Below are 12,821 nucleotides of genomic sequence, written 5' to 3'. Positions count from 1 at the left end.
CGAAAATAGTGTCGAGTCCATACTTTTCGTGGCCGCTTAGGTGAATAGTGACATCCCGGAAATTCTTAAATTCCAAGTTCAGCCCCCTTTAGGGTGGGGGACAAGGGGGGAGTGATGTATAAAAATAATCGAAAAGAATGTCGAGTACTCTTCGGGGTCGCTGAGATGAATACTGACACTCCGGATTTTTACTATCAGGAGACAAACCACATGGGAATAAGACACCCCAGGAACCATTAGGGGGGGCGGGGGGCGGGGTGCAAGGGGGTTCATAAATGAAAATAAACGAAAATAGTGTCGAATCCATACTTATCGGGGTCGCTTAAATGAACAGTGACATCCCGGGAAATTCTTAATTTCAAGTTCAGCCCCCTCCAGGGTGGGGGGCAAGGGGGCGTGATATATAAAAATAATCGTAATTAGTGTCGAATCCACAGTTTTTAGGGTCGCTGAGGTGAATAGTGGCACTCTGGACTTTTAAGGTCCAAATTAAGGCCACTTTTGTGGTGAGTGGTTAGGAAGGGAGTTAGATATAAAATAATCGAAAATAATGTCACATCCATGGTTTAAAGTGTCGCTTAAATGAGGAGTGACATTCCGGTTGTCGTTTAAGTCCAAGTTGATCCCCAATTGCCAGGCGGGTGAGGAGTCAAGAACAGAAAATATCCAAATAAGGATGTTTTTTTCTACGTTCCAGTATAACTGTCAGCAGATCTTAATACAAATATTACCTATTACCTGAAAAAAATACTAAGGGGGAAATACACCCCTTGAATCCTTAGATAAGGGTACGAAATGTAATTAAGACTGAAAATGACCGATATTAGTGTTGAATCCATACGTTTCGGGACTACGGGAACAATTTCAAACAAACTTGGTCACTAATGACTTATTATCAGGAGACAAAGTGCGTGGAGGTATGACAACCCTAGCACACCTACGACGGGATGAGGTGTAGAAATAATCGAAAATAGTGTCGAATCCATTCTTTTCGGGGTCGCTGAGATGAATAGTAACGCTCCAATTTTTTTTAGAAGTCAAATTTCTGCCTCCTTTCGCATAGCGGTGTGAAAAAGTGAAAAACAAAATTTCGAAAATGACCGAGAGAATGGACGCATGTGTGTATACTGGACCTACTGTCTCGAGAAATATACCCTAGGGGTAAGAGACCCCTAGCCTCTAAAGTAGGGGCGAAATGTAAATATTAACCGAAAATGACCGAAATTTGTGTCTAATCCATATTTTTCGGGGTCGCTGAGATAAACTGTAACACTCTGGATGCCGTTTAAGATAAGGCTCAGTCCTAATCGGCAGGCGGATGAGAACTGGCAAAAAATTGAAAACGTCCAAAGGGACAGAGTTTAAGTATGTGTGTATGTTTTAGCATATCTCTCAATCAAATTTGGTATACACATGACTTACTATATAGAAAACATTGCTGTGGAGGTCAGATACACCTAGCCCCCGCTGGTGTTGCGGATTGAGAGGGGCTGACGTGCAAAAATAAGGAAAATAACCAATATTAATGTCGAAATCCATTGCTTATGTGTCGCTGATACGAACTGTGACGCTGTGGATAACGTTTAAGTCCACGTTCAGCCTCCATCGAGGCAGGAGCTGAGAAGGGCTTAAAAGTAAATAGTATAAAATGACCGAGATTAGTGTTTACTCGATAATTAAATAATCTAAAACTTGAAGTCAGATACATCTAAATAACTATAAAACTACATGATAAGTCGTAAAATCAACATCTCAAAAATAATTCTATAAGCATTTACTTCACACTCAACTAACTGGTAATACAAATATTAAATGTAAACATTCAAAAACTATCCGGGCAACGCCGGGTACTACAGCTTGTTTACTGTAAAAATACACTTCTGAAAGCAGTGATTCTAAGTCATCATATTAAACAATGAATACCCAGTTCAGATGTGATCTCACAATGCAGTTAAGTTGCCAGCAGAGTAGAACTCTCTACCATTGTGCACTGAACTATCATGTTCAGAGATTGAATCGCTATTCCTGTCACTACCAACATGTATGATGAGTTCTCCGAGCTACACATTCCTCATCCAGTACTCAACTCTTAACTTGTATGCAAGTTCATACTCATTCCATTCCTCACTTGTAACGGCTGCAAAAGCACTGTGCTGATGCACTCTTTATCCCTGAGTACCTGGTACATATTTGTGTCAGCAATTAGTTGCTTCACTGTACTCCAATATGTCATTAGCTAGTTCTCTTAATTCGTATTTATTGCCAGATGTTGAAGGTACTTCATTAATCTGATGGGTGTAGTACAACACGTTGTCACACTTGATATGTTTGGTACCAACTTCAAGTCATGAAGTTATATACCTTCATTTCACCATGGTAATAACATTTCGTTTTCGATTTGAACATGCAGAGTGCGCAGGGTACAAACCGGTTCTCACTACCTGCATATCACCTGCACTGTCCAAAGATAGAAGGTCTAGTGAATTATACTCCCAAAACTTCATTACAGTATAGGATGGACGGAAAAACGTTTCATCTAATAAAAAGGACCGATCTCTTGTCTTTCTCTGCTAAAGTTCTCAAGTACACCAATCTCTTAAGCAGAATTTAGTTTCTTCCATGTTCTTCACACTTATTAAATTTAAAGCCTATTGAAAGCAATACTTACCTCAGACTTTGCGACTCGCCTTGTAATACAGCAACCTTGAAACGAAATGATTCTGGATCCACCTTATTCAACACCAATGCGTATACTGTTGTCAATACAGGACAGCGAATATGAGATTTATAAACTGCAGATCGCCTAATTCCGTCTGATGATGCACTTACCTGTATCATCTAGTAAGTTTTCATTATTCACTGCTCCATTTTACCCAGAGTGGATAGCTTCATCCCATTATCACCTCCCTTCTGATTTTCTTAATAAATGTCTGATGTTTCCTTATCACTGAAGCTCGTTTACTTGCTTGAAAGAAAGGCAAGCTAAAGGAAATTGCACTTTTCTAAACCACGAAAAGCAATTACATTCCCTATGAACAACCTTATTTTAGGACTTGCCATCACCTAACATACGGAGACAATACACTTCCGAAGGAATACAATACATTAAATCAACGGCGTCAGCTAAAATATCGCACAAGACAGTTCAACATTCGCCATGCAAAAGCCGACTGCACAGCTAATTAGGCACCTTTCCCGCCAGTACATACCTCGTTATTACCAAGCTGTGCACAGTACGGACGAGAATTTCTTTTCCTCGAGAGTCTAGAGAAAAATGGCTAAAATGTGGGGAATCTCAAAGCATCTCGAAATAAATGTAATAGTACCACATTCCCTTGAGCACCTTTGCGAATTGCAACAAAATGTTGGTGTTGGAACTTCTAGTTCAAAGTGCGGCATTCGGGTTATTTTAAACAACGGCATTTTTTGTTGATCAGTCCTGGAACACTTCGATTATTTCTTTTGATCTTATATTTAAGTTTATATGAACACATAAAGGAATGACATAGAAAAGAACTTACTTTAGATGATCGTTAGAAATGAACACAAAAATACAAATCAAACTTTCGCAATGGTTTCATGGGCTGTGAATTAGTGGAACATCCTTTTACATTATTTTAAAGACGTAATATTTATTATGAAATGTAAATTTCTCGAACATATGCAATGGTAATTACTTAGTATGTACTTTTTAGAAAATGGAAATTGCAACACCATGAAGGCATAGAGTCGTTTGTGTTGATTTTCAAGATATGGAACGATGCCATGTAGGTACGTAACCGATTAAAGTTTCAGACCCATTGGATTGTTGCTACAAGTCTCCCCACGTGTTTGGTCGCGGAGGAATCAACTCCAGTATATGGACTCTGGTGTGGCGTAGTTGACGTGCAGTCTGTGCAGTGAAGTGTTCCCCGTAAAACATGCCTCGACGTCAGAGAAGAGCACGCTATCAACAACTGTCGCCGTTTGAGAGGGCTCGGATAATTGGGCTGTGTGAGGCTGGATTATCGCTAAAGCTGGGTTCACACGGTGCGAGTAGACTCGGAGCGAGTGGACTCGCATGATGCGTGCGCATGTTTGGCCCGCCACTCGCATCATGTGAACAGTTCATGCGAGTCTAGTTGCCTGAGTTTGAGAGAAGCGAGTCAACTCGGACCGTGCCCAACTTTCTATAAGCGAGTAGCAAATTCAAGATGGCGGAAAGCTTGAAGACGGTGCAAGGAAGGAAGTGGAGCGATATGCAGACAATAATACTTGCACAATTGTACGAATCTGAAGAAGTGTTGTGGAATGCTAGGTTTCCCAGTTATAAAATAAAAGATGCCAGGGATTCAGCGTTGCTACGGATTGCTGAAAAAATGAATATTCCTGGGGTAGACGTCGAAGAAATCAACAAAAACTAAAAACATTCGTAGCACGTACAGAGAACTACTATTAAAAGTTAAGAAATCCAAGAAGTCAGGCACATTACCCGAAGAAATTTATTCACCGACAATGTAATGGTTTAACATCGCTGATGCTGTGAGCTTGCATCCGGGAGACTGTTGGTTCGAGCCCCACTGTCGGCAGCCCTGAAGATGGTTTTCCGTGGTTTCCCATTTTCACACCAGGCAAATGCTGGGGCTGTACCTTAATTAAGGCCACGGCCGCTTCCTTCCAACTCCTAGGCCTTTTCTATCCCATCGTCGCCATAAGACCTATCTGTGTCGGTGCGACGTAAAGCAACTAGCAAACAAAAAAAAACATCGCTGATAGATTCCTGAATGGAGTAATGAATACGAGAAGCAATTTCACCAACTTGGTAAGAGTGTGATATTTATTTATTTATATTTATATATTACTCCGTTGTCGTCTATCATTTATTAAAGGGTCAAAGAATATAATACCTACATTGTAAACCATTCAATATTACAGGGCTGAGTGAATGTTTAACAATGTATTATATTCTTTGACACTTAATAATTGATACATGCGAACACACTATGATTCATTCTTTCAGTGCATCATAGATCGGATCCAACACAGCCGACACAAACGTGGATATTGTAGTCTTTGGAACTCGATATAAAGATTCCAAAGATCTGAGACAGTCACAAGTCGCCAAGTACCGTAGTGTAACCTGGAGTTTTCAGACGGGCAGTTGAAGCCGCTCTCATATTTGTGTTGCATTTCTGTATTTGTACTTTAATCATCTGTAGAAGTTGATGGAACTGGATAGCTGTGAGTCGTAAGTGATTTTTGAATGTGATTTCATCCCCCTCTAGAACTTCACGTAAAAAATGTGTCGACGCACCGAATGCACTACGTCATGCAATCCACTCTCGCGCTCACATTACATTTTCCTTTCTATTTATTTTTCCAACACTATTTACTAACTCGACAATTAACATATCAGCAACAGCTTACGAAGTCCGCCATCTTAATTCAGACGCGAGTACAACGTCGTGTGAACACCCATTACATGCGAGTAGCTGGCCAGAAGAGGCGCACGCATCATGCTAGTCCACTCGCTCCGAGTCCACTCGCATGATGCGTGCGCATATTTGGCCCGCCACTCGCATCATGTGAACAGTTGATGCGAGTCCAGTTGCCTGAGTTTGAGAGAAGCGAAACTACTCGGACCGTGTCCAACTCTCTACAAGCGAGTAACAGATTCACGATGGCGGAAAGCTTGAAGGCGGTGCCAGGAAGGAAGTGGAGCGATACGCAGACAATGAAATTTGTACAAATATACTTACCTGAAGAAGTGTTCTGGAATGCTAGACTTCTCACTTATAAAATAAAAGATGCCAGGGATTCAGCTTTGCTACGGATTGCTGTAAAAATGAATATTTCGAAGAAATCAACCTCTGTGGTGTAGTGGTTAGTGTGATTAGCTGCCACCCCCGGAGGCCCGGGTTCGATTCTCCGCTCTGCCACGAAATTTGAAAAAGTGGTACGAGGACTGGAACGGGGTCCACTCAGCCTCGGGAGGTCAACTGAGTAGAGGTGGGTTCGATTCCCACCTCAGCCATCCTGGAAGTGGTTTTCCGTGGCTTCCCACTTCTCCTCCAAGCAAATGCCGGGATGGTACCTAACTTAAGGCCATGGCCGCGTCCTTCCCTCTTCCTTGTCTATCCCTTCCAATCTTCCCATCCCCCGCAAGGCCCCTGTTCAGCATAGCAGATGAGACCGCCTGGGTGAGGTACTGGTCATCCTCCCAAGTTGTATCCCCTGACCCAGAGTCTGAAGCTCCAGGACACTGCCCTTGAGGCGGTAGAGGTGGGGTCCCTCGCTGAGTCCGAGGGAAAAACCAACCCTGGAAGGTAAACAGATTAAGAAAGAAAGAAAGAAAGAAAGAAAGAAAGAAAGAAAGAAAGAAAGAAAGAAAGAAAGAAAGAAAGAAGACATTCGTAGCACGTACAGACAAGAGCTATTAAAAATTTAAAAAATCCAAGAAGTCAGGCACATCACCCGAAGAAATTTATTCACCGACAATTCAATGGTTTAACATCGCTGATAGATTCCTGAATGGAGTAATGAATACAAGAAGTAAGACTGTGATACTTGTTTATTTACTTCTTACTCTGTTGTCATCTAACATTTATTAAAGGGTAAAGAATATAATACCTACATTGTAAACCATTCAATATTCCCGGGCTGAGTGAATGTTTAACAAGGTATTATATTATTTGACCCTTAATAAATGATACATGCCAACACACCATAATGTATTTCTTCAGTGCATCATAGATCGCATCCAACACAGCCGGCAAAAACGTGGATATTGTAGTCTTCGGAACTCGATACAAAGGTCTCAAAGATCGGAGTCAGTCACCAGTCGCCAAGTACCGTAGGGTTACCTGGAGTTTCAGACGGGCGGGTAAAGCCGCTTTCATATTTGTGTCGTGTTTCTGTATTTGTACTTCAATGATCTGTAGAAATTGATGGAATCGGAGAGCAGTGAGTCGTAAGTGATTTTTAAATGTGCTTTCATCCTCCTCCAGAACTTCACGTAAAATATTTGTCCACGCACCGAATGCACTACGCCGTAGAATCCACTCTCGCGCCACATTTCCTTTTTCTCTGTTTTGATTTTTCCAATACTATTCACTAGCTCAAAATTTAACATATCAGCAACAGCTGATATCCATTCCCTTGCGAGGTCCGCCATCTTAATTTAGACGCGAGTACAACGTCGTGTGAACACCCATTACATGCGAGTAGCTGGCCAAGAGGTGCGCACGCATCATGCTAGTCCACTCGCTCCGAGTCCACTCGTACCGTGTGAACCCAGCTTAAGGACTGTCGCTGCACGTGTTGGCCGACAGGCATCTACGGTACAACGTGTATGGCAGCAGTGGTCAAATGAATGTACCTACATTCGTAGACCTGGCACAGGCCCAGTGCGACAGACAACTGTGAGAGAGGATCGCCGCATCATTCGGATGGCCCGGATGGAACCCCATGGAACAGCAGCGCAAATTCGAGCAGCTGTTGCACCCCACCTTACACAACAAACAGTTGGTAATCGCCTGCGTGCAGCTGGCTTACGAGCCCGTGTTCCTGCAGAAGGTGTTCCATTGACCCCACAACAGCGACGTGTAAGGCTGGCCTGGTGTCGAGAAAGTTCGACGTGGGTCGACGAATGGCATAGGGTCGTCTTTAGTGATGAATCGCGCTTCTGTCTTGCCCGCAATGATCGCCGGAATCGTGTGCGCAAACGTACCGGGGAAAGGGGCCGCCCATATCTTATTGTCGAGAGGCACACAGGGCCAACACCAAGCATTATGGTCTGGGGAGCTATTGGCTTTAATGTGAAATCACAATTAGTGCTTGTTGAGGGCACTATGACTGCTCGACAGTACGTTGATAGGGTACTCAATCCAGTGGTTGTCCCTATGATAACGAACAATGCTAATGGGATGATTCAGCAGGACAATGCCCGGGTTCACACTGCACGCATCTCCAGAGAAGCTCTCCACGACATCACAACCTTAGAATGGCCCGCCAGATCCCCGGACCACAGTCCTATTCAGCATGTGTGGAACATGATGGGTCGACAACTGGACAACCGTCTGCAGCCACCCACAACTCTGGAACGACTGACCCGTGCAGTGCAGCAAGCATGGTTCGCAATTCTTCAGGAAGCGATCCAGGGCCTTATTGACTCCATGTCTCGAGGAATTCGTCAATGTATTGCAGCTCGTGGTAGGCACATCCTGTATTGATTGTTGTCCAAACTTGCGGTCAGAGGGACCTGAAAGTGTAATAATCGAATCACAACCGAACACTCGTCCTGCATGTTCAATTGCAGCAATGTATCATCACTCCTTCTGGGTGTTGCAATTTCCGTTTTCTGCAGGGTGTTTCTGGAGCAGATGTCATAAAATCAGATGTCCGCTTCACACTCGCTCGAAGATACTCCCACTATCCCCCATTTATTGTAAATAATTCACTTTACAGATGTACACAGTGAGCGACATAAACATTGAATCATACAATAATGTTGACTGGACGAATCAGGCAACGTGATCTTGCTGCGACTACCAGAGTCAAGTTTTGTCTGTCATAAACGTGTTAGATTGTTAATAACGTAGTTCTGAATACATGATGTAATGAAAGTAACATGAACATACACTTCTTTAACATGGCATTGCAGTTTATTTTCTGGGTTATCCCTGAAATATTAACGGGCCCATGATTTCCTCTTGGTAGCTATCAATATGCACTCTAAGAACTGCATCGCAGTCAAATGATTAGGCTTAAATTAAATGACTGACTTTTACTCGTAGGTTAAGTGTGATGTTGCATACCTACTTACTTCCCCGTGAATAGAAGGCCAAACTTCCATTCATGACACGACCTGTTGTCCCGTTGCGCACGCTGTCAAAGCCTATCGTTCTCAGTGTGCCACGTAACTGTGGTGTAAGGTGCGTGCTTATGTCCTCGAGAGCCTCATGAGGCATGCTTTTGTGAGAAAAAGCATTCAGAGGTTCTCGAGAAACTTGAGAGATGTCCTCTTGTTTCCTATTCCTAGTGCATAGTGACAAAGCATGGAACTAGAGCTATTCAATACTGGCTTAACGGAAACGTCTCCATTGAGACCTGGGTGAGCACTGACCTGCGTTCACCGTTCGACAACATTGGGCAATCTTCCCTTTTATTGGCTTGTGACGGTACACTCCCCTGTGCAGATTAGAAAGCTATTGGTCTTGGATCACTAGGGCCAAAAGAGCAGGTAAGATATCGAGAAGTTTGCATTTTCCAGAAGTTTCACTTGGAGTTGCTGAGGTCTAGATAAGGAGGTACAGGCCTCACATGTGCTATTGGTGACTTGATCCGGCATGTGGAATGCGGTATCAAGAGTATTAGTTCCAAGGTAGACATTTGTGGCTTCCCCAGAACACATTAGCAATATTGAGACACAACACATCGCAAGGGAAACATTCCTCTACACGATCATGATCGTGTTGATCACCAGTCATATCAGTGCAGAAGTATGGAAAATCACAGACGTTGATCTGAAAAAGCAAAGGGGGTTTGGCTAGGACTGAGAAAGGAGTATGCCTCATACATTTTGTGATTTAGACAATAACACTCTTTCAATTCATGTTTATTACTATTAATTTGCAACATATAAAAGAAACAGAAGAAAAATTCTACTCCTGACATCTCTAAAATACCAAATGAACTAAGATTAGCACAAAATCACATAATCTCTGTGTCACAAAACAATCAAGATCTCGCCACATAATTGCAGAAAACATAACATATCTCGTTCCATAAGCTGTAAAAAAATTTCTTTCTTGAGGAAACCACTTTTCATTGCTCAGAATTTTAATCCAGACCTCCTCGATAACCAACCAATGGCAATGTTATCCAGAAATCATGCCCCACTAAAATGATATTGTAAATGTTATTTAAACACCACTACTAAGTATGTTTTAGATTCACACAATATACTATTCCTCATTCAATTCTGAAGAGCTCGAAATAAATACCCTACACAGGGTGGCGCAAAAGTCACTGTACACTGATTTAAACAGAAGATTGAATTTCTGTTCCATTACAAATACAAACAATGCTAACTGTATTCTGTCTGCATGAATACATCTTCCAAGTCTTTGGAACATTTGCATACTGTATGGCATAGTGTTCTATCACTGTCGAAATCATGAAATGCGTCGTGTATATAGTCTTTTATTTCAGCAATGGTCTGAGGATTATTAAAATCAACAGAGTCCTTGACGACATCACGTAGGAAAAAATCCATGCACGTGATATCTGGTGAACGTGGAGGCATGTCACCCTTCGACCAATCACTTTTCTATGGAAAGTTTCATTTAAATAATCGCGGACGGCAGTGGCATAATGTGGTGGTGCCCAACCATGTTGAAGGTAATTTTCTTGAAAGTTTTCAGCACACGCTGTAAGTTCTGGTAAGAGATAATTCTGAAGCATGTCCAAATACTTATCCACTGTAACTGTTCCGTCAAAAAATATGGTCCAAATACGCCAAATAGTGATATTGCCCCCAGACACCCACACCAGGTTGATTTACTTGTTCTTCTAAGAAAAGATACTTATTCTCAGTATACCAGTACGTGCATTTATGTCCGTTAACTTAAAATTGGCGTCATCAGACTACAGAATGCTATTGAATGGGTTAGGATCATATTTTTGTTCGCCAAGCATCAATTCACAAAACTTAAGACGATAAGGATCGTCTTGAAGTATCCCATGTCGTAAACGTGGTATGTTAATTTTAAACTTCCGTTTGTGTAACATTCTTTGCACTGACCCTCGTGATAAATTCAGCTCACTTGCTAATCGTCTGGTTGATTTTCGCGGACTTTGGTTCACAGCTAAACTTACACGCAATTCATTTTCCTCAATTGTGACTGTTCTTGGGCGGTCAGATCCCGGTGCATCCATAACAGATCCATGTTCTTCAAAACTATTTCGTACGTCGTACGCTGTTTGTCTAGACGGTGGTTTTGATCTAAAGTGTTGTCCCCGTTCATTAACAACTGCAGTAGCACCACTTTTGAAAATGACAAAATTAAACCAAGATTCGTTGGTAAATCACATCAATGCACATCATATTATAAGAAAAACACAAATTACAGAGGACAATGAAATAACATTCTCAACAAATATACATTCACCAGCCTAGTGATACTTGAAATACACAATTACAGTGTATTTATAAGAAAATCATAATTATTGATAAACAATTTGCTAACACCTTAGTGCACATTTCAATCATCGTTTTCAAATTCATACTGCAATGACACTTATCAAGGTTACAAAAACTGCTCTCAATTAGCAGAAATCCTAACAATAGCACCGCCTCTCTTTGATTCTGTAACTTAGGAAATTCTGGTTTGTAACTGTAACCAATTAACACATAGAAAATTCTGAACAGTTTGCACGGTGGCGGCTGTAACCCATCCCCACTCCAAAAAATACAAATATTTAGAAACATACCGGTGTGTGGTTTTGCTTTCTTTGCCATTTGCCTTACATCGCACCGACACAATGGGAATGGGAAGGAAGCGGCCGTAGCCTTAATTAAGGTACAGCCCCAGCATTTGCCTGGTGTGAAAATGGGAAACCACGTAAAACCACCTTCAGGGCTGCCGACAGTGGGATACGAACCCACTATCTCCCGGATGCGAGCTCACAGCTGCGCGCTTCTAACCGCACGGCGAATTCGCTCGGTGGTATGTGGTTTTCAAGGGGCTCTCCACTGAGTTTTCCACACTGAACGAACACGCAAACAACCCCAACACATATACACATTCCTCATATAAAACTATAAACCTATATAATTAAACACACAATAACACCTGCAATGGCAAAATATTCACCAATTCAAACACTTGGTGTGAGCGCGCAAAAACGTAACTTCTTAATGTTACCAACATCATTGAAATAAAACCAGCAACGTCGTAATGCAAAATTACATGTTATGTTTTTATATTGACATTTATAAACTAGAGATTTTTTAATAAGGAAAATCACAATATCATGTCCTTATTTTGACAACATGAAAAGTACAATTTTTATAGTTCATCGATTTACAAATGTGGCTATGGAATAGGAAAGTTGGTGGTATTCTATCCTCTTTGGTATTAAAAGACTTGGCGTGAATAGCTCTACAGCATTTTGTGTGCCCGTTTGCTTTGAGCGAGTCAAGAGGGTGCCAGCTGCCACGTTCTCATATCGGTCGTAATGCAATTGCTGCCTCTCTGTGATCGAACGAAGAATTGCTGTGAAGTGATTTCTTGGCTGTTGTTTCCACAGCCTGTCGGAACACATTCTCTTTGTATCGAAAAAGTTGGGCACGCATGCGCAAAAGGCAGAGTTCCTGGTTTCTGGCTAAAAGCTTAGCTGTCGCTGAGCTGTGACCACACAGCACTCGGCGTGCAGCGCACCAATAGTTACCTAGTTGTGAGGGGAGTTGAATAATTTCTTATTCTTTGGCTGACGCCTTTTCCAATGCACTCTATTTGATTGTAGATAATATTTTTCCAACAGGCAATGTGCTGCAGCACTTCAGCACATAAGGTACGGCCGCCACACAGGACATGACCATCAATGATGGACACTTCTAACCACCTCTCTACACTACTTTGGAATACACCACCATTTCCCTGTCACTATCCACAAGCAATTTCTTTTCAGCCTGCAACATTTTAATGCAGGCATCACACTTTTTATATAATATTTTAATCACTTGCAAACTGATGTAGCTGGCAATGCAGACTAAAATCCATTATGTTTCAAGGGGATCTCTGATGTGAACTACTTCTTCTAATGCAAGATCTAACACA

Source organism: Anabrus simplex, chromosome X, assembly GCF_040414725.1.
Source record: "Anabrus simplex isolate iqAnaSimp1 chromosome X, ASM4041472v1, whole genome shotgun sequence".
Lineage (NCBI taxonomy): Eukaryota > Metazoa > Arthropoda > Insecta > Orthoptera > Tettigoniidae > Anabrus > Anabrus simplex.
Note: the sequence above shows the minus strand (reverse complement) of the source record.